Raw genomic sequence first — 22,669 nt, 5'->3', positions numbered from 1 at the left:
GGGCTCATGCCCCAGCCTTTGTGACACCCACCCCCCAACTCCTTCCCGGGGCTCTAGCTGAAGGCAGAGCATTGGCCTGAGCGGCCAAGAAAAGGTTCAGGCCCTGAAGGGAGCAGGACTTTCAGCACAAAGGTAAATCTGGACAAGCACAACCACGAAGGGACTCGAACCCTCAATTGTCTAATCTGAAGTCAGACGCCTGATCCATTAGGCCACATGGTAAAAGTCCCTCCAGGTCCTTCTTTGGAAAAGGCAGACACTGATGCGTCCGACGAAGTGGGGATTCCCCCATGAAAGCTCATGCTCCAGTACGTCTGTTAGTCTATAAGGTGCCACAGGACTCTTTGCTGCTTTTGCAGACACTGTGTTTCTCAGGTCAGCTACTGAGGGGGGCCGAGACTCTCTGGGCACAAGAAGTGGAGCTCCCAGCGACACGTGAGACTTAATTGTCTGGAGCCAGGTGCAGGGCTTTGGCAGGGAGGCTCGGGCATGGGGGACTGGGGTGCAGCGGATGGACCGGCTGTCTAGGTGGGGAGATTTAGTCTCACCGAGGAGGAATCCTGATGATAGGCAGTGGCCAGGGCCGGTGCAACCACTAGGCGAACTAGTCGGCCGTCCAGGGTGCCAAGTGGTTGGGGGCACCAAAAATCGCACTCAGGGGAGGCAGTGGAGTGGAGGTGAGCTGGGGCAGGGGGCTGGGAGGTTTGGGGGGAGGGCTGCCTGCAGCAAGCAATGGGGGGGGGGGGCGTGCAGGGGAACCACTCCCTGTCCCAGCTCACCTCTGCTCCGTCTTCTGCCCTGAGCACGCCGCCCCCGCTCTAATTCTCCTCCCCTTCCAGGCTTGCCGCACTAAACAGCTGATTGGCACCGCAAGTCTGGGAGGCGGGAGAAGTGGAGCGGTGCCGGCGAGCTCAGGGGAGAAGGCGGAGTGGAGGTGAGCTGGGGTGGGGAGCTGCTGCAGGGGGGCTGCCCGGCTCTTCCCCTTGGCCCCAGCCCCACCCCCCTCCCTGCACTCCCTGCATGGTAAGTGGAGTGACCCAGCCCCAGCCTGGTCCACTTCCCTGGCTCCCAGCCACGCCGCCGGCGAGTGCTGTGGGGCGGTTCCCCCCTCCCCTCAAGCTTGAGAGCCAGGGGAGCAGAGCAGGCTGGAGCCCCAGGCCTCCGTGGGGGCAAGCAGAGGGGGGGCTGGTCCCAGGCCTCCGTGGGGGATGGGGGGCTGGCTACCTCCTGTGGGAAGTGGAGTTACCCGACCCCAGCCTGCTCTGCTCCCCTGGCTCTCAGGCTTGTGTTGGTGTTGGCTGGATTTGTGCGGGTGTTTGTGTATATTAGCAATTGTGTGTGTGTGTCAGGATTCATGCATGTGTCTGTGTATGTTTGCAATTGTGTGTGTGTGTATGCGCTCTGCCGCCCTCTGCCGGCACGACAACTATTTCTCTGTATGTCGCAGCCCCCATACCGTCGACCCCAGTGGAGATTTCCCCATCTTACAAGGGCTGGCTGGCCTGACCCTTCTCCCCTCTGCGGAATGTGGCGGGGGCTGCAGCTCTCCCCCTGTGGGGCAGGAGTGCCACGGTGTGGGGTGCTGGTCTCCAATGCACCAGGAGAGTAGCTCAGTTGAGGCAGGGCAGGGCATGTGGTGTCCGTTCTGCGTTGCCTGGTGCTGGGCCATTGCACAATCCCCAGCCACGCTGCACAGCGCACCCCAAGAGGGGACAAGGGGTCCAAGCACATGATCCTGCATGAGGGGATCATTCTCATTGGTAGCCATCCAGTGGCAGTGAGTTCCGCAGGCCTTGGCACATGCTGTGTGGGGCAGGAGGTCCTTGTGTTGGGAGCTGTGGGAGTGAACTGCGTGCAGTTGTATCTCTGAGCTCGATTGTGAATATTATGGTGTGTGGGGGGGGTGATTGTGAGTGTGGCTGGGGGCGGTGATTGTTGCTCTCTTTGGGGGTTGGGCTAGCATGTCCCTCTGGGTGTGTGGTGTCTGAGTGTTCTTGCGATTGTGTGAGTCTCTTTGTGTGTCAGAGTGCGTGTATGTGTGTGTGTGTGTGACTTGCTGCAGAATACAAAATCCTGCAAAGCCATTTCCTACTGGTTAGCCCAGCAACACACTGATACAAACAGTGTCACAGATGCACACACACACAGAGTAGGGCTCAGCCCCACCAGCAGGGGCAGCAGGGACACACACGTCTCTCCTGGGCCAGCTTGGACAATTTCCCATCATGACCCGGCACAGTGCTGGTGCCCCCACACGGGGTTGGGCAGTGACTGGGCAGGGGGGGCAGATGTGCCGGATCTGTAAAAGCAGCAAAGAGTCCTGTGGCTCCTTATAGAATAACAGCCGTGTTGGAGCATGAGCTTTCGTGGGTGAATCCCCACTTCGTCGGATGGATTCAGAAGGAAGCACTTTGGGAAAATCAGTCAAGGCCCTTAGCTGAGCTGAGACACAGACCCAGTGACCCCTGCACCACCCTGGGAGGGGAGTGGGGTTGAGTGGTCAGAGCAGGGAGGGGGCTGGGCACCAGGACCCCTGGGTTCTATCCCTGGCTCTGGGGGTGGAGTGAACTGGGATCCAGGACTCCTGGGTTCCATAGGGGAAACTGTTTTTCCCTGTGCTTCCCTCCCTAGTGATCCCAGCCCAGCCCCCTAGTGGAGACTGAGCACAAGTGGGGGGAGTTGTTCTCCCACTTTGGACTTATGATTCAAACCCCTCCCCCAGGGGCTGTGATATCATGAAATCTGCCCCCCACCCCCAACACAGAGAAAACTGGTGGGATTCTGTCCACACGCAGAGAATTTTCTCCGCCGGGCTCCTTCGGTTCATCTCGCTGCTCTCCCTACTGCCGCCAGACACTGCTCATCTGCATAACCCCGCCCGTGGACACGTGACACCTTCTGTCCTGCTGGTTTCAAGTGAGTGAGTTGCCCTCGGGGAGTGAGCAGGTCCCAGCACGTCACAGCCCCAGCCAGGGCCGGCTCCAGGCACCAGCTCAGCAAGCAGGTGCTTGGGGCAGCCCAGGGGAAGGGGCGGCATGTCGGGGTCTTTGGCAGCAATTCGGCAGCGGGTCCCTCGGTCCCTCTTGGAGGGAAGGACCTGCCACTGAATTGCTGCCGAAGAAGAAAGTGGTGCAGTGGAGCTGCCGCCGATTGTGATCACAGATTTTTTTTTTCCTGCCGCTTGGGGCGGCAAAAACCCTGGAGCCGGCCCTGGCCCCAGCACACGTCATAGCACGTCACAGCCTGGGGCAGGGAGATATTGGGGAAGGGGATGAGGGGGGGAAAGACCCAGCCCCATAGACCCATAGGGGCAGCGGGATATGGGGGGGCAGGAGAGAGACCCATCTCCATAGATCCCCAGAGGCAGGAACTGAGGGGAGAAGGAGGGATCCAGCCCTATAGACCTGTAGGGGCAGGGAGATATTGGGGGCAGGAGGGGAGAAGGGGGGTTGGCAGAGACCCAGCCCAGGGTGCAGGGGAAATGGGGTGGTTTGGAAGGAACTGGGGAGGAGAAGAGACACATGGCAGGACAGGGAAACTGACTCACTCCGAATACATGCAGAGCAGGGCAGGGCGGAGGCAGATCATGCTGGTCCCAGGGTAATTTCGGGGGGTTCTGGTTCCCCACTCAGCTGGGGGGCTCACCTCTGGGCTGAGGAGGATGCAGGGGCTGTGTGTGTGTGTCAGGCTGGGGGAGCTGCCTGGGCAGAGGTGCTGGAACTGGGGGTGCTGAGCCACGTAAATTATCCCGATCTAAACACCATTGTAGAGAACACTATGTTGGCACACCGCTTCCTGGCAGCCAGAGACTGTGCTTTCTACACCTGCTCCTGTGGATGTGACCTCTCTCCTGATTGCTAAGGAAAGGAACTTTTCCAGGAAATGGCCACAGCTTCTGGGAATCCGCATGTGGCTGTGAACAGAATTTGGCTCCTGGAACACAAGGCAACTTTAAAGCTGAGCACCCAGACAGGGGCTTGAACTCTGGCCCCTCAGATTAAAAGCCTGATGCGCTACCAACTGAGCTACCTGGGCTTGTTAAGAGCATCTTCACTGTTCACCACAGGAGTGAGCAGGCAGGCAAAAGAGAGGCAAAAGAAAGTCCCCAGAACTCCTCCTCTTTCTGCACAGCCACTGCCTGTCAGCAGGATTCCTCCTCCTCCTCCCTCCTGTGCCTCAGTGCGACTAAATCTCCACACCTAGACAGCCGGTCCATCCGCTGCACCCCAATCCCCCATGCCTGAGCCTCCCTGTCAAAGCCCTGCACCTGGCCCCGTATAATTAAGTCTCACATCTCACTGGGAACTCCACTTCTTGTGCCAGAGAGTCTCGCCCCCCCTCAATAGGTGACCCAAGAAACACAGTGTCCACCTTTTCCAAAGAAGTGCATAAAGTAGGCGCCCGCATGGCTTAACGGATAAGGTGTCTGACTTTGAATCAAGAACTTGAGGGGTCAAGTCCCTTTGTGGTTGTGTTGATGCAGTTTTACCTTCGTGCTGAAAGTCCTGCTCCTTTCAAATCTGGAACCTCTTCTTGGCCGCTCAGGCCAATGCTCTGCCTTCAGCTAGAGCCCCGGGAAGGAGTTGGGGGTTGGATGTCACAAAGGCTGGGGCATGAGCCCCAGGTGCTTCCAGTCTAGCCTTTGCTATTCCTGAATTCCCAAAGAAAATGGATGGCTGCCCGGGCTAGCGTGTGGAGCAGTTTCCCTCTGTCCCTGTGCTTGAGGGGGGTTGCTACACAGCGCCTTGGGAGCCTGGATGTTTCTCTGTTTCTCACCAGCTGGAGAAAAGCCTCTTGGGATAAAATCTCCTGCCCCACTGCAAAAGTGAGCATGGAGTATGGGAACGGTAAGAGGCCCCACCAGGGGGGCTGGCCCTGCTTTCCTACCATCTACTGATGTTGGACACAGAGCATCAGCAGCCACCCCGCATGGTGGTCTGCGGGTGGCCTTCAGTGGGGGTTTGGCATGGCAGGGAGCAGGCTGGCCGGGAGTCTTGTTGCCTGTCTGCTGGCCACACATAGGCATGGTCCTGTCCTCGTCTAGCCCCGCCCTCAGTCGCTCTGTGGCTTATAAGCCTTCCCTCGGAGCTGTCAGCACCAGCCGCCTCTGCTCTAGGTGCCCAGAGGAGAAGAGGTGTGCTGGGCTCCAGCCTGGGACTCTGCCTCCCTCCTGCCTATCAAGCCTGGCCCTGGCACTGCTTTCTTCAAGTGCCATGTGAGCAAGAGGAAAAGTGTGGCTACAAGCACCAGACTTGTGGGCATCAGGTGAAGCAGTGAGAATCCCAACCACTAGAGCCACTTCTAAACCCCCACCAAAGACCTGGCTCTGGTGGGGAAAGGAGTTAACCAGCAGGAGGGAAATGACCCACTTTTGTATAGCTGGAGACAGGAAAGCACTTTGAGCACCAGATCTTTACCACCAGCTAACACAAGGTCCCACTGAGATTTGAACTCAGATTGCAGGATTCAGAGTCCTGAGTGCTGCCCTTTACACCATGGGACCAGCTTGTACTGTCCTCTCGGGACATTGGTGACTCTCACAGGGCTGGCTTGTGTAAGGGACTGTTGGCCCTTTACTAAAACTTAGTGGGGTTTGGTTGGCTAGTTCCCAGTCCCAATAGAAGGGGGAAGGGCCAATGGGAAATCAGGACCCTGAGACTGACAGGCCCCTGGGGCAATGGTCACCAACGGGTAGGGAACAACCAACGGGTAGGGAACAAGTGAGAATTTGTTAATGGAGAAAAATTCCTGGTGAAAATTGGCAAAGCTGTGCAGATTTTGAAAAGTTCCAGTGAATTTACACATGAAGATACAAACAGAGAGACAAACACGCACACAGAGAATGAGAAAATCACACACTGCACAGGCCCACACAGACATAACAAAAACCAAACCCACACAGCACACAGAGCCATATACACAAAAAGGAAAACCTCACAAAATATAGAAAGAACAAATCCACACCAAAAATACAGCAAAAGCCCACAACAGGAAACACAAAACCCACATATCAAAAGAATACAAAGCAAAAAACAATATTAATGCAAAAATCATACACACATCCATGCACACAGAACTATGCAAGACATCCACCAAAATCACACAGGACCCACATGCACATCAACGTGACAGATGAAAACCACACCAGCACACAGAAAGCCAGGCAGGGTTTGAGTCTCACAGCAAAGAGGGTGAGCACACAGGTGGTTTGGGGAGCCAGGGGCAGTGCTCTGGGTTCTGCCTGACCCCTCCTGACACAGGCAGCTGGTGGAGGACAGAGCCTGGTAGATCTGTGGAATCTGCCTTGCTCTCTGTAAAGCAAGGGGACCTCAGTGTCTTCTGGCAGGAATTGTATTTTCTGCAGGGCAAACTGATTGGCAGAAGCCATCTGCTTAAAGGAAACTAGGGTTGCAGGTGAGGTTTGAACTCACAACCTCAGCATCACTCCACTCAGCACTGCTCTGTAAGTACTGGGCACTAACCCATTGCACCACTGGGCCCTGTTTTCAGGAGCTTGTCTCCATGTTTCATGGCTGGATTAGAGGAGTGGGGGGGTTGCATTAGCTAATACAAATCCATATGAAAGGCTGCAGAATGGCAGCAGCAGAGGTGGGGAGCCTCCTTCCATGTGAAAGAGCTGGTTCCCCCTTCCGTTGCTCAGGGGAAGGTTGGTGCTTTGAGCCCACCTGGTGCTGGAACATCTGATGGGTGAGATTAACGGGACTCAGGGAGGGGAAGGAAAGGGAGGGGAAGTCTTTTCTATCCCTGCCTAGCTCCACTGGTCTCCTGTGGCCCTTTCGGCTCCCTGCTCCCCTGTTGGGGAGATGCAGAGACAAGCCCCCATCTGGGTGAGTCACCGAGAGGCTGTGTCCCGTGGCGTGTGTGGGGGAGGGTTGGATGGGGCTCAAGGGGAGAAGGTTGTGTGTGACAGTGCGTGGGGGAGGGGGAGGGTGTGTTCCTTAGGATATAAACAGAGGTGAAAGTAAGCTGGTACAAGCTGGTACGGCATAGCGGCAAGAGCCAATACGCCGTGCCGGACTGCACCGGCTTTTGCTGTGGGGATTGAAAGGGCTCTAGGCTCCCCGCCACAGCTGGCAGCCCAGAGCCCTTTAAACCCCCCACCCGCGGCTCCGGCGGCCAGGCTGGGGCCGGATTTAAAGGGCTCTGGGCTGCTGCGGCTGCGGTCAGCCCAGAGCCCTTTGAATCCCGGCCGCGGCTCTGGTGGCTGGGCTGGGGCCAGAATTTAAAGGGCTACCTCTGCAGCTGGGAGGCCCTGGTTCATTTAAAGGCCCTTGGTCTCCCAGCCACAGCTGGTACTCCAGGGCCTTTAAATCTTGAGAGGCCACGCCCCCTTCCAGATGAGGCCACGCCCCTTCTGGATGAGGCCACGCCCCCTCGGGACTCCGGCAGTACCGGTAAGTCCTGTAAGTTACTTTCACCTCTGGATATAAATGATGGAAAACACAGGGGTAGTGACAGTGAAGCCCCGTGTCTGAGTGTTATGACTATGTGTGGTGTTGCCATTCACCTTCTCCTCCTATGGTCTCAGCTTTCATTGAATCCAGCATTTTTTCTCCTGTCATCATCCCAGAGGTGTCCCACATGCCTCAGCTACCGAGTGTCCCTCTTAGAGATGCTGAGGACTGGAACTGATTTCAGCTGCTGGGCAGCTCTGCTAGGTCTTTATTCATTTGCATAGGAAAATAGTGTTTAAATTCATTTCAAGCCCCCCTCAACTTCAGCGAACTCCTGAACATACTGGAGATGGGTGTGGAAATCGATTTGCATTTGAAAAAGTTTCTTTAAGGGACTCATTTGGATTGGAACTAGGAACCCATTACCCTACAGGGAAACATTCACCCACTGAGCTATACTCTCAACAGAGAACATCCTGTATAGCCCAGAGCAGGAACAGTTTTTAACCTGGGGGTTAGTAAACTTTATCTCTATACAAACACCACAGCTTACAAACTCCCCACCCCCGCTCTGTGTCACCAGAGCACAACAACTCTCCTTGGAGCACACACAGCTCCCCAGCTCCCTGCCCGTCAGTCTCTCCAGCATTGCTCCAATCCCTTAAAGCAGGGTCTCAACCTCAATTTACCTTAGGGCCAGGGCCAGTCCTCCAATCCTCCCAGTGGGCCAATAATGTCACTCATACCGCCCAGAACCAGCCCCCCAAAACTCCACCCCCCACCTGCCTAAGGCTCTGGGAGGGAGTTTGGGTGAGGGGAGGAGGTCTAGGGTGCAGGCCCTGGGCTGGGGCTGGGGATTGGGGTGCAGGAGGGGTGCAGCCTCTGGGGGGAGTTTGGGTGCAGAAGCGATGAGAGGCTGGTCTCTGGAAGGGAGTTTGGGTGGGGGAGGGGTTCTGGGGTGCAGGCTCTGGGATGGAGGTTGCAGCACCGTAACATGGGCGAGGCGAGTGAGGCACTTGCCTCGGATGCAGAAAGTGGAGGGGCGCAGCTCTACCACGATCAGAGGCGCTTCCGCTGCCACTTCTTCGGCGGCAGTTCGTCAGTGGGTCCTTCTCTCCGAGAGGGACTCAGGGACCCACTGCTGAATTGCCACCGAAGGATGAATGAAGCGGCGGTGGCAATTCAGTGGCAGGTCCTTCCCTCCGACAGGGATCAAGGACCCGCAGCCAAAGAGCCTGGAGCTGGCCCTTGCCTCGGGCACAAAAATTCCTTGTACGGCTCTGGGAGTTTGGGTGCTGGGTGCAGGCTCTGGGCTGGGGCAGGGGGTAGGAGGAACAGGAGGAGGGGTGGGGGTGCAGGCTCTGGGAGGGAGATTAGGGTGGGCAGGAGGGTGTGTGTGGAGGGAGAGGGTGCAGGCTCTGGGAGGGAGTTGGGGGCAGGTGTGTGTGGACCGGGCTGCAGGCTCTGGGAGGGAGTTTGCAGGGAGGAGGGGGTATGTGGGGAGGGGGTGGCGGTGCAGGCTCTGGGAGGGAGTCAGGGGTGTGGCGCTTACCTGGGTCTCCAAGGTGGGGTGGGCTGGGGGCCTCAACGTTCTGCTGCCCCCAGGCGTCACCCCCGCAGTGTCCCATTGGCTGCAGGGGCTCGGGGTGGGGGCAGCGCATGGAGGCCCAGCCCCACCCTGCCCTGCCATGGGGAGGGGCCGACAGCCACTGGAGCGAGCAGGCAGATGCTGCTCAGCTGTGCTGCGCTGCTGGGGCCCCTGGGGAGGAGCGCCTGGAGGCAGCAGGTGGGGCCAAGGGAGAGATCCGGTCCCCAAACTGCTGGAGCCCCACGGGCGCGATCTGGGGATCAGGACTGCCAGCCAGCCAAACACCTTTAAGAGGAGGCGTCCCTCTCCCTGTCAAAAACTGATCTTCCTCCTTCAGTTCAGTGACAGCCTGAATTGTTCCTTGTCCCGGCAGAGCCAGAGGATTGAAAGCAGCAACATCAAACCCCGGTGTAGCTCGCAGGAATGAACATAAACACTCCCTGGTATCTGAGGAGATGTTCAGCTTTGCCCTTGGTCAACTACAAGGCCAAAGGGAAAAGAGGTGGCACCAAACACAGGTACAAGTACTAACAACAGTGGCTGCCTTTTAGCCATAGATTTTAATCGGGGTAATAAGTTGAAACAAACCCCTGTTAAATCGAGGGCCGCCCAGAGGATTCCGGGGGTCCAGGGTCTTCGGTGGCGGGGGGCCCCCGCTTTGGTGGTAAGTTAGCGGCGGAGAGTCCTTCCGTTCCGGGACCCGCTGCCAAAGTGCCCCAAAGACCCACAGCGGGGGCCCCCCACCGCCGAATTACCGCCGAAGCGGGACCCGCCCCCGAAGTGCAGCCCCCACCACGGGTATTTGGGGCACTTCAGTGGCGGGTCCCGGAACGGAAGGACCCCCCCCGAACCCTCCCGCCGAATTACCGCCGAAGACGCGGCTGCACTCCGGCGGCAGGTTCCGCTTCGGCGGTAATTCGGTGGCGGGGGGGGGGTGTCCTTCTGTCCCAGACCGGGAGCGAAGAAGCTCTGGGGGCCCGGGTCCCATGAGAGTTTTCCGGGGCCCCCGGAGCGAGTGAAGGACCCTGCTCCAGGGGCCCCGAAAAACTCTCGTGGGGGCCCCTGCTGGGCCCGGGGCAAATTGCCCCATTTGCCCCCCCCCTCTGGGCGGGCCTGCATACAGGAGGCCTGTGATATGCAGGGGGTCAGATTAGATGCTCTAATGGTCTCTTCTGGCCATAAAGTCGACTAATTTCTGAAAGACTGAGTGTAGCATTGGGAGCAGCATCTGATGTTTTCCTGTCTAGCCGGCTTGCTGCCTAGAACGAACACTCCTTGAGTGGGGTGACCCACAGGGAGTAGCTCAAACCTCCAAAGTGCCTGGCCAGGGGGAGGACATTAGCACAGCAAGGGAGGGGTGTGGCAGTGACATCACAAAGGCCTTTTGCAGGACCTCAGAGTATTGGTCAAAGGTGGTGGGGAGGGGGTGACCTCACAGAGAGATGCTGACATCAGCCAGGGTTGCTTGCTGAAATGATCACTTTGGCTGGTGTTGCATTCCCAGTCTCCTTGTTATTGGCGCAGGAGAAACAAAGGGTTGTTATCCTTGATGTGTGAACCAAGGACTCAACCCTGGGTGGAAACTAAATGAGCTGCCCACAGATTCTGGCAGCCACAATCAGCATTTGGTGTGAGAGCTCAGACCTGCCCCTGTCCCAGAGGGAGGGGGTCATCTGCGAGTGGCTTGGACCACTGACCTATCAGCTCTTAACTCCCAAACTTTCATCAACTCTGTTATCAGTGCCAGTGAGTGTAATTTAAACCATAAGAAAAACCACACTGGGCTAGACCAAAGGTCCATCTAGCTCTGTATCTTCTGACAGTAGCCAATACCAGATGCTCTCAAAACATCTCAACAAGGCACCACTGGGAGTTGAACCCAGGATCTCCTGTTTACAAAACAGGTACTTTAACCAGCTAAACCATGGTGCCTGCCTTTGATTAAGATACAGTGTCTGCTCACACCTGACTCCCTGGGCCCCACCTGGGCCCACCAATGCAGAGGAGCAGGTGAGGTTTTCCTTGCAAGCTGTGTGTGTGTGTGTGAATCTTTGGCCAGATCTGCACTACAAAGTTATTTCAGCAGAATTATATTGCTCTGGTGTGTGAAAAACACACAACGCTCCCTCGGTCAGCAGCTTTTGGCTGGTGCACACACTGCAATGCCACGTCTGGCAACAAAACTGCCCTGTTTTGGTGACAAAATAAAAACACCTCGACGAGAGGTCTAGAGCTTTTTGCAGCAAACTTAAAGTGACAAATTGTCAGTGTAAATACTGCTGGTCATTATATCACCATAACTGGCCTTCCCCACTATCGCACCATACCTGCCGTGAACTCACTTGCCCTGCATTCCTGCTACAGAGCCATGGGCCCCTCCCATTTCATAGCTCTGGGAAGTTCTGGCAGCTGAGCCTGCTGCTCTGCTGCGGCAGCCAGGAGCAAATCACTGCCGTGAAATGCTGCTCTCTCCCGTCCTGTGAACACAGAGCAGGATGGTGGGAACTTCCTTACATGGTGGGGGGGGGGGCACCGGCATCTGAAAGTGACACCCCCAGGACACCCCTTCCCTCGAGCAGGCTCTTACCTTCTAAACAGGGACTTCTGTTTTCTACTAAAATCACTAAAAGGGAAGGAGAAAACTCAAAAGAGGTTCCTCCTGGCGCTCACGTACCTGAACCCAAATACTCTCTCACTCCTCAAAGAGAGACCTGGAGAAGGAGACTTGCTGAAGCAAAGCCACAGGGGTCTCTGAGGTTTCCCTGGCCCCTCGCCCCTGTCCTGCCTGGCTGATGTCAGCATCTCTCTGTGAGGTCACCACCTCCCCACCACCTTTGGCCAATAGTCTGAGCCCCTGCAAAAGGCCTTTGTGATGTCACTGCCACACCCCTCCCTTGCTGGGCTAATGTCCTGCCCCTGGCCAGGCACTTTGAAGGTTTGAGCTACTCCCTGTGGATCACCCCACTCAAGGAGCATTCGTTCTAGGAAGCAAGACGGCTAGACAGGAAAACATCAGACGCTGCTGCTCCCAATGCTACATTCAGTTTTAAAGAAATTAGTCAACTTTATTGCCAGAAGAGACCATTAGAGCATCTAATCTGACCGCTGCATATCACAGGCCTCCTGTATGACACACTAGCTACTTTTGGGGTAAACATATTCCAGAAAGGCATCTAGTCTTCATGAAATGACGTCACGAGACGGAGAATCCACCACTTTCCTTGGTAGCTTGTTCCTGTGGTGAATCATCCTCGCTGTTGAATATTTGTGCCTTAATTGTAATATGAATTTGTCTCTTTTCACCTTCCAGCCATTGGGTTTTTTTATGCCTTTCTCTGCTACATTAAAGAGCCCTTTAATAGCCAATCTTTCCTCTCCAGTAAGGCACTTCAACATTTCAATGAAGTCACCTTTCAATCTTCTTTTGATAAGCTAAACAGGTTGAGCTCTTTCAATAGCTCACTAGAAGGCATTTTTCTCCAGCCCTCAGAACATTTGGTGGCTCTTTGCTGCATCAACTCCAATTTCACACCATCTTTTTCAAATGAGGACAGCAAAACTGGAGGCAGTATTCCAGTATCAGTCTCGCTGATACCATGTCACCTCCTGCGACGTTCTTGACATAATCTGTAACTGTATAGATCACCGTTGCCACCACTGTTCTATATTTGCAGCCAATATTGTATAAAGGTGGTCACATAAAGGGTCTATGGAGAGGTTATGATTGGCTGATTATAATTATGCTATCTCTAGATATGTATCATTTTTGTAGTTGACATTATGAATATTGGCTCTATGCTGCCTGTATTTCCAACTTGTGCTATGCTTCTGGGGAACACCCCAGCCAGACAAATTGGTGTCAGCTCTGCCTAGCCTGCTTGATGGCCCATTAAGGACCATCAGCTACACAATTGACCCATTGAGAGAAGGCAGATATGGCTTGTGGCTCAGCAAGGTGTGCAGGGACCTGCCTATGGAGAGAAATCTAAGGTTTTTCGATGTCGCATGCTGGATAGAGTGTCCTTGGGACAAAGAAAGTAAAGACCACATGGCAAGAGACTATAAAAGACTGATGCCTCATCTCCATCTTGTCTTCAGTCCTGCTTCCTACCTCTGGAGGGACTTGGCTACAAACTGAAGCTCTGTACAAAGGACTGAATGGCCCATCCCAGTTGTGAATGTACTCCAGAGACTTGATTTGAACCTGCAGTTTATCAGTCCCTGCCCAGGAGACCCAGCCAGGGACTGATGTGCTGGAGATATGTTGGGAAAAGGGACTGTCTGAATTGCCAAGGCAGGAATCCAACAATCTACAGCAACATCATTAACCACAAACCATGCTCCAGCCAGAAGGGAAATGGGCAGGAATTCTTGCTGCTCAGCCATGGCCACACATCCAGAGCTGCACAGCAGTGAGGGTGCTGGGCAAGCTGGTCTGAGCGAACAATTGGAAATGATCCTTCAGTGAGAACAGAACCAGAGTGTAGACAGGCCCCAGTGTTAAGTGGTTGATGCTGAGGCTTTAGGAAGCTGGCCTAAAATACCATAGTGATCTTTCTGTGGAGGTTTGATTCTTGCCAGCTAGGGGAAGCTGGTGTGTGGTGTCTTTGTGGCTGCACTTTCAGTGATGCAGGTTTCTCTATCCCATTGTTCCAGGGTCATCCTACTAGATTGCCAGCTGCTTTTCAGCTGCAGTGTGGAGACTATTTGTGTGTGGGGAGAGACAGTGTGTGTGTTGGGGAAGAGTGAGTGTGTTGTGGTAGGTAGGAGCGGATCATAATTATCCCTACTTGAAAGAGGGAGACGCTCAGGCTGAGAAAGGAAAATTGACTTGTCTTAGGTCACACAGCCAGTCAATGGCAGAATTGGGAATAGGACCCCAAAGCCCTGATTTTCATATTAACCATCAGATCTTGAATTTCATACATTGAATGACCTCAAGAAAGTGCTCTCAGATGAGCTCCAGACCAACAAGTATGCACAGTAATTATTCAGCCAGTGTTTTAGGAGAACTGCAGTGTCAAAGAGAATCATGAACTGCTCAGAGACAATTAATGCAGAGAAGCAACAAAATCCATCAAACATATAAGTGGTTATGACTTATTTACTTGGTCTTAAAAGAGAACAAAAAGCACTCCCCCGCAACACACACACACACACACACACCACCTCTCCTGGTGTTAGGAGGGGAACAGGAGAAAGGACAAAAGAAGCAAGAGAGGAAGAGAAAGGAGGGATGGATGGAGGAAAAGGTGAAACAAAAAGGACAAACCCTAATGTCCTCAGTGATTCTAAGGGACAAGATCCCAGGTTTGGAATAAAATTCTGCCTCCTTTAGATCATGTTTTCCATGAATTCAACTGTCACCAGATGGATCAGACTGAACAGTTTCAAACCTCGAGGAGGCTCTTACCTTCTAAACAGGGTCGGCTGTTATCAAGTAAAATCACTAAAAGGGAAGGAGAAAACTCGAAAGAGGTTCCTTCTGGCGCTCAGGAACGTGAACCCCAATACTCCCCCAGTCCTCAAAGAGAGACCTGGAGAAGGAGACTTGCTGAAGCAAAGCCACAGGGTCTCTGAGGTTTCCCTGGCCCCTCGCCCCTGTCCTGCCTGGCTGATGTCAGCATCTCTCTGTGAGGTCACCACCTCCCCACCACCTTTGGCCAATAGTCTGAGGTCCTGCAAAAGGCCTTTGTGATGTCACTGCCACACCCCTCCCTTGCTGGGCTAATGTCCTGCCCCTGGCCAGGCACTTTGGAGGTTTGAGCTACTCCCTGTGGATCACCCCACTCAAGGAGCATTCGTTCTAGGAAGCAAGACGGCTAGACAGGAAAACATCGGACGCTGCTGCTCCCAATGCTACATTCAGTTCTAAAGAAATTAGTCGACTTTATGCCAGAAGAGACCATTAGAGCATCTAATCTGACCCCTGCATATCACAGGCCTCCTGTATGACACACTAGCTACTTTTGGGGTAAACACATTCCAGAAAGGCATCTAGTCTTCATGAAATGACGTCACGAGACGGAGAATCCACCACCTTCCTTGGTAGCTTGTTCCTGTGGTGAATCATCCTCGCTGTTGAATATTTGTGCCTTAATTGTAATATGAATTTGTCTCTTTTCACCTTAGGTCCCGGCGAGGTGGGAGTGTGCCAGACCTTGGGCTGCAGCCCAGGCCGGAACTTCTATATGACAATTAAACAGCCCCACAACCTGAGCCGTGTGGGCCCAAGTCAGTGGTACGGGCCAGCCACCGGTGTGTAACAAGTTTGCGTGGAGAATTTGCGGCAAAACTGGGAACTGAACCCAGATTGTTTCAATTCTTGCCTCTCCCCTTAACCGGAAGCCCAGCGTGTGTGTGTACAGCATTGTTTTGGTCTGTGTTTGCCTTGCATTGTCTTCCAAGGGAGGCTGTGAAATTTCCTTCATTGGAGGTTTTTAAGACCAGGTTAGAGATACGCCAGTCTGCGAATGTCTAGGGATATTTGGTCCTGCCTCAACACAGCGGGCTGGAGTAGATGACTTCCCCACATCCCTTCCAGGCCTACATTGAAATAATTCTCTTTTGTGCTGTGTCATGTTCTACGCTGAGCTGTTTTGCATGGTGCCATTTGGAACTGTGATCGCACCATGTTGTGTAGCAGTTTTATGGTGAATTGTTTTGCCTCAGCTTGTTTTCCATTGTGTACTTTTGTCCTAGGATGTCATAGTTCGCATCGTGTTGCTTTCTTTTCCTTTGTATTGTCATTTTATGCTGTGGAGTGTAGGTTGTGTTTTTTTCCCCCTGAATTTGCCTGACATTATGTTGTGGTGAGTTTTATTCTGTATGTTGTGTTTTTATATGTATATATTGCATAGCATCCTAGAAATGTAGGGCTAGATAGGACCTCAAGATGTCATCAAGTCCAGCTTTCTCTGCTGAGGCAGGACCAAGTATATGTAGATTATCTCTGACAGAGCTTTGTCCTATTTGTTCTTAAAAACTTCCAGGGAAAGAGACTCCCCAGCCCCCTTGTAAGACTGTTCCAGAGCTGAACTGCCTTAGCTCTGGGGACACCCACACAGATTTTAGTGGTGAGCAGCTCTGGAGAGAGAGGAGACCCCAGTGAGTGGGCAGTTGGATAAAGAGACTAAAGTTGGGAGGAGAAACATTGACGTGTCCAAGGTCACCCAGGCTGTCTGTGACCGAGCTAGAAATAGGTTCTAGTGCCACCGTACTGCTGTTTCTGAAGGTCTCTGCCACAGTGCTGTTTTAGGCACTGGTGCAAACCCTTAGTGTAGACAGAATTTACACTAGTGCACTCTGGCACTGGTGCACCATGTCCCAGTTTGAAGGTTTGGGGTGGGGAGAGGGGCTGTGACCTCCCTGAGGCCTGAGGCTGACTGAACGGTGCAGCTGGTAACGGAGGGGCAGCACTGAGTGCTGGAGGTATGAGCCAGGAGCACAGCCCCACAGGACTGGACACTGACTTCTCCTGACCCAGGGGACACACCCCCAGCGAGGTGGTTTGTCCATGGATGTGCAGGCTGTCTTGGCAGAGGAGCTCATTTGCAATCCCTGCACACCTCTTCCTACAGTGTGCACTGGGGACCTTTCCAAGCTGCGAGTGACGGGGCTCGGGAGTTAACAGGATCTGTTCCTGGCTCTGTCATGGACCTGTTTGGTGACCTTGGGGAAGTCACAGCTCCTCTCTCTGTAACACTGTCTTCAGTGACTCGAGAGCACTAGCACCAGCCTCAGGCAGACTGGTGAGAAGCAGGGCACAAACCCCAAATTGGGTGTGAGGTTTGTATGGAGATTTCGCCAACCAAGTATCCAGTGTAAACGCTTCAGGCATTGTAACAGCATTAACATGGAATCACAGACAGTCCTCTTGGGTGATCCCATATATCTCACCACGCAGGTGAGCTCACCTTTGTGACAGGTGGTCCCTTACTCCAGGGGTTCCCAACCTTTTTCTTTCTGAGCCTCCCCACCCCGCACCCCCACACACGCTATAAAAACTCCACTGCCCATGTGGGCCACAATAACTGGTTTTCTGCATATAAAATCCAGGGCTGGCATTAGGGGTAGCAAGCAGGGCAACTGCCTGTGGCCCCATGCCACAGGGGCCCCCGCAAAGCTACATTGCTTAGGCTTTGGCTTCAGCCCTGGTGATGGGGCTCAGGACCCTGGACCTCAGCCCCATGCGCTGGGACTTCAGCTTTCTGCCCTGGGACTCAGTGAGTCTAATGCCGGCTTTGCTTGGCAGCCCCCTGAAAGCTGCTCATGGCCCCCCAGGGGGGCCCTGGTTGAGAACCAATGCCTTACAGCACTAATCACAGCAATGTTCAAGTTACTGCCAGTCCCAAAGGACCCGTCACTTCCTTAGGTCAATTAAATCTTAGATCTTCCAACAAAGACACTTGTAGCCAGTCCTGTCATAACCTGTATTAAGACTTATTTAAAAGGAAACGAGAGTTGTTAACAAAGTTAAAGCAGGTAATCCTATAGATGCAGATGAGTTGCAGTCTTAAATTTCAAAGGTAATAGAAGCTTCTGTAATAAGCAAGCTCTACATATTCTTTAGGACTAACCCAGGCTAAGCAGCTGGGGATCTCTTGCTTATGCCTAGAAACTCCCCCCCCCCCCCGAGTCCAGGCAGCATACAGACAATAAGTTCCTTCTCTATGGGGTTTTTCATCCCCTTCCTACCATGTGCTCTGAGCAGGAAACTCAGCTAATGGGAAGTGAAGAGCACAACAACAGTCTTGTGTCTTTGTTAACATCCCATAATAGTCTTTCTGTTGTTGATGGACCTTTCGTGCCAGGCATTATGTTGCCAATCAGCAGTTCACATAGGTAAAGTCTCTCTCCTGTCTGGTGATTTACAGAGCCACAGAGGCTCACAATGCAACTAGTTAGATGTTAACTCAGGCAGCAACTTACAAGCATTCAATAAAGTCTAAACACAAAACACATTCTTATGTTCACAGTCTGTATGAGGAGTATCTACTCATTTGGACTCACTGGGGAGCCACAGAAAGAAACAAGGTGTGCTGAGGCAAGAAGGCCCAGTCTCAGAGCCCCCAGGGTCACGCTTCCCAAAAGCTAAAACTAGGCCCAGCCCATGAAAGGGGCACTCCCAGGAGAGACTGTGTAAAGGCTGGAGCATCAAATAACTTAGTTAATCTGAGAGAGCTGCCTTGGGGACAATGACAGGGAGAATCCCCAGAGTGACTTCTTTGATTCTGCTCATCTGTGGCCTTTGGTTCATAGAATCACAGAACTGGAAGGGACCTTGAGAGGTAGCTAGTCCAGTCCCCTGCACTCAAGGCAGGATGAAGTAGTATCTAGACCAGGAGTGGCCAACCTGAGCCTGAGAAAGAGCCAGAATTTACCAATATACATTGCTAAAGAATCATCAGCTCCCACCCCCTGCTCCCAGTGCCTCCCACCCATGGGAAGCCACATTAATCAGCACCCCCCCCCCCTCCTCGCACTCCCGATCAGCTGTTCATGCTATGCAAGACACTCGGTGGAGGGGACGGGGGGGATGGAGCGTGGGCACTGCAGGCTCAGGGAAGGGGGTGGGAAGGGGTGGAGTGGGGGCAGGGCCTGTAGCTGAGTAGTGAGCACACCCAGCACATTGGAAAGTTGGTGCCTGTAGCACCAGCCCCGGAGTTGGTGCCTGTACAAGGAGCCGCGTATTAAATTCTAAAGAGCCACATGTTGGCCACCCCTGATGTAGACCATCCCTGAGAGGTATTTGTCCAGCCTGCTCTTAAAAATCCCCAATGATGGAGATTCCACAACCTCCCTAGGCAATTTATTCCAGTGCTTAACCACCCTGACAGGGAGTTTTTCCTAATGTCCAACCTAAACCTTCCTTGCTGCAATTTAAGCCCATTGCTTCTTGTCCTGTCCTCAGAGGTTAAGAACAACGTTTCTCCTTCCTCCTTGAAATGAACTTTTATGTACTTGAAAGCTGATCATATCTTCTCCTGACTAAACAAACACAATTTTTTCAGTCTTCCCTCATAGGTGATGTTTTCTAGACCTTTAATCATTTTTATTGCTCTTCTCTGGACTTTCCCCAATTTTTCCACATCTTTCCTGAAATGTGGCACCCAGAACTGGACACATTACTCCAGTTGAGGCCTAATCAGTGCAGAGTAGAGCGGAAGAATTACTTCTCATGTCTTGCTTACAATACTCCTGCTAATACATCTCAGGATTATACTTGGGTTTTTTGCAACAGTGTAACACTGTTGACTCATATTTAGCTTGTGATCCACTGTGACTCCCAGATGCGTTTCTGCTGTGCTACTTCCTAGGCAGTCATTTCCTGTCTTGTATGTGTGCAACTGATTGTTCCTTCCTAAGTGGAGTACTTTGGATTTGTCCTCATTGAATTTCATCCTATATTCTCCAGTTTGTCCAGATCATTTTGAATTGTAATTCTAGCCTCCAAAGCACTTGCAGCCCCTCCCAGCTTGGTATCATCTACAAACTGTATAAGTGTAACAGAGAGACTCTGCTACTGGGAGGGTTTCACTATGTCTAGGTGGGTTACACCCTGGTGAGAGGGGGCTAGGCCTGTACTGGAATAAGGTCATTTTGTGCAACACAGTGTGGCAGAACCTAGAATGTCCATTACCAGGGAAAAATGCTGGGGGGAATTGACATGTGGAAAGGACAGAAACCCTGTCGGAATTCTCTCACATTGCCCTTCTTGCCCTGGCAGGCTACAGAATAATGTCCACCTTTCACCCTAAATCATCCCCTCCTCCCGGCTGGAAGGAAACGGCTGCAATGGAGCTGGCACAGGTAAGGGATTAGCAGGGAGCTGGTGGTGGGTTCTGCTTGGAGGGAGAGGAGAAGTAAATGTATAGGAGGGTGGGAGCTGCTAGAGGTAGTGGGAGGCAGGAACTGTCTAGGGTGTGGAATGGGAGGGGAAAGGATGTGACAAACCTGCTGAGACTTGTGTACTCTAGGGTGTGATGGGCTGTCACCCCGGGGGTGCAGTCTGGGGGGCTTCTGGGAAACACTGTCCCTCTAACCCTCAAACTGGGTTGGCCCTTCTCACACTGCCAGCCTCTCCAGGCCCTGTTATTACCCAACAGGACAGCAGGTGGCACCACGCATCCAACTAAGCTACCTGAGTGCTTTACCTAAGCCACTCAAAGACAGATAGAAGACAAAAGCCAATTTCCCAGCCATAAGTGGTAGCAAACAGATCAAAGCAGATTACTTAACAAATAACCAAAAACTCAAACTAAGCTTAACATACTATCTGGATAGAATTTGAATTAGCAGTTTCTCACCCTGACTGATGATACAAGCAGTCCACCAAGTTTCCATACACAAGCTAAAAATCCCTTTATCCTGGGACCAGCAGTTCCCCCAGTTCAGTCTTTCTTCCTCGGGTGTTTCCAGGAGTTCTCTTGTGTGGGGAATGAGGCCAAGAAATGATGTCACACTCCACCTTATGTAGCTTTTCCATATTGCGGGAACCATTTGTTCCAAACTTGTTTCCCAGTCCAGTTTGTGGAAAAATACAGGTACCAAAATGGAGTTTGTTGTCATGTGGTCTGCTCACATGCCCTAGCATGCCCTGCTGAGTCATAGTAGCCATGACTCATAGGCTAGCTGAAAAATTCACAAGAGGGCTAAGCTCTTCCACGGTCCATTGTCTTTCTTGATGAGCCATGAACACTGTCTGGCTTCTTTGTTGTACCTGAAAGGCTTGTTGTGAGTGTTACCCAGAGTAAACACATTTGAAATACAGATACAGAGTCAATATCCATAACTTCAGTTACGAACATGATACATGCACACAAATAGGACAGTCATATTCAGCAAATCATAACTTTTCCAATGACACTGAACATGACGCATCTTGCACAAAATGCAACATAATTATGTCCTAATCATTTTATAATCATACCACTATGCTGAATGTGTGGTGTAGTGTCAGGGCCTAATTTCAAGGCACAGGAGTTGGGAATGGAACTTCCACTCTTTGTGGAACAGGAAATAACCCTCCAGCCAGGGCTGGGAAAACTTCCCGGACTCCCAGTGCTGGAGCCTGAATCTTCTGACACTTCATTAGTTACCACGAACCCCAATCTTTGTGGCAACTGCAAACTTTATCAATGATGATTTTATATTCTCTTCCAGGTCATTGATAAGAATGTTAAATAGCACAGGGCCAAGAACCAATCCTTGTGGGAACCCCCTAGAAAGAAATCTACTCAAGCATGGTTCTCCATTTACAATCATACTTTTTAATCTGTTTAATGTATGCTGTGTTTATTTTGTATCTTTCTAGATTTCTAGTCAAAATATTGTGCTGAACCAAGTCATATGCCATACAGAAGTCTAGGTAATGTTTTCACCTCTTAGCTCATCAATACTATTAGCTGCAACCAAACTTTTGATCTCACCCAATAAGGATATCCAGTTAGTTTGATTGGATCTGTTGTCTCTGAACCTTTGTTAATTGGTACTAATTATATTACCCTCCTTTACCTCTTTATTAATTAAATCCATATTCGCTGCTCTATTATCTTGCCCAGTATCGGACTAACACTCTTGTAATTAGCTGGGTCATCTCTTTTACACTTTTTAAATATTGGCACAGCATTAGCTTTTTTCCAGTCTTCTGGAATTTCCCCATTGGTCCAAGTCCTAATTAAAATCAACATTAACAGTCCTCCACCAGGTCTTTCAAAACTCTTAATACAAGTTATCTGGACCTGCTTATTTAAACATGTCTAACTGTAATAGCTGCTCTTAACATCCTCGTGAGTTATTGTTGGGATGGAAAGACTGTCGTTGTCAACGTCTTATATGATTACATCATCTGTTTTTCTCCAACTCCAGGAGTGAAATATTTATTGAACACTTTTACCTCTTCTGTATTATTTTTGATAATTCTGCCATTTCCATCTAGTAATTTACCACTACCATTGTTAGGGATTAATTTTGTACTTAATATACTTTTTTAAAACTTCCTTCTTATTTTCATTAAGTGGTCATTGATTTCTGATAGCTTCCCTTACCAATTTTCTACAATTCTGACTTTCTAACTTATATTCTTTACTGTTGACTTCCCCTTTCTTCCATATATTTTATTTGGAGATTCCTACCAGGGAGCCACCAGCAGGGTCCAGAGACAGCCCCATCTCCTATATCAAGCCCTGGCTAGTAGCTATGTGATAAATGTGATGACTCTGCCTCTGTCTGTCAGCTGGGAGACACAAAGGTTCTCTCTTTCCACCCTCTGATGCCTCCTGGCTGCTCTAAGCAAGGTGGGGTGGGACTCTGTTAACATGTGCCTCCTGGAGCTCCCATTTACCTGGTGCTGCTGTTCCGTGAATAGTGGGGTTGTGATTGGGGCAGCAGGTACTGAGTGTTGGACTCTTGCTCTTTCAGGGGCCGGTGACCTTCGAGGAGGTGGCTGTGTATTTCACCAGGGAAGAGTGGGTTCTGCTGGACCCCACTCAGAGAGCCCTCTACAGGGATGTCATGCAGGAGAACTATGAGACGATGGTCTTGCTGGGTAAGGAGTCCTGTCGCCTGGGTTATTAGAAGCTGTGGGGTCTCTAAAGAACCTGAGTAGTAATAACTGTATACCTTTATTCATCATACAAGTTTTGCAGGTTTTCTTGCCCCCCTT

At 52.0% G+C, this 22,669-nt stretch overlaps 2 non-coding genes across 2 annotated transcripts; both read right to left on the bottom strand.

Moving 5' to 3' along the window:
• Nucleotides 1-5,431: 5,431 nt before the first annotated feature.
• Nucleotides 5,432-5,503, bottom strand: TRNAQ-CUG. Its single transcript has one exon. It is a non-coding gene; the product is annotated as a tRNA-Gln (tRNA).
• A 5,358-nt stretch (nucleotides 5,504-10,861) lies between these two features.
• On the bottom strand, nucleotides 10,862-10,935 carry TRNAT-UGU. The gene has a single exon. It is a non-coding gene; the product is annotated as a tRNA-Thr (tRNA).
• Nucleotides 10,936-22,669: the final 11,734 nt, after the last annotated feature.

This window comes from Mauremys mutica, unplaced genomic scaffold (genome assembly GCF_020497125.1).
Source record: "Mauremys mutica isolate MM-2020 ecotype Southern unplaced genomic scaffold, ASM2049712v1 Super-Scaffold_100093, whole genome shotgun sequence".
Taxonomy (NCBI): domain Eukaryota; kingdom Metazoa; phylum Chordata; order Testudines; family Geoemydidae; genus Mauremys; species Mauremys mutica.
Note: the sequence above shows the minus strand (reverse complement) of the source record. Positions and strands in the feature narration are given on the sequence as shown.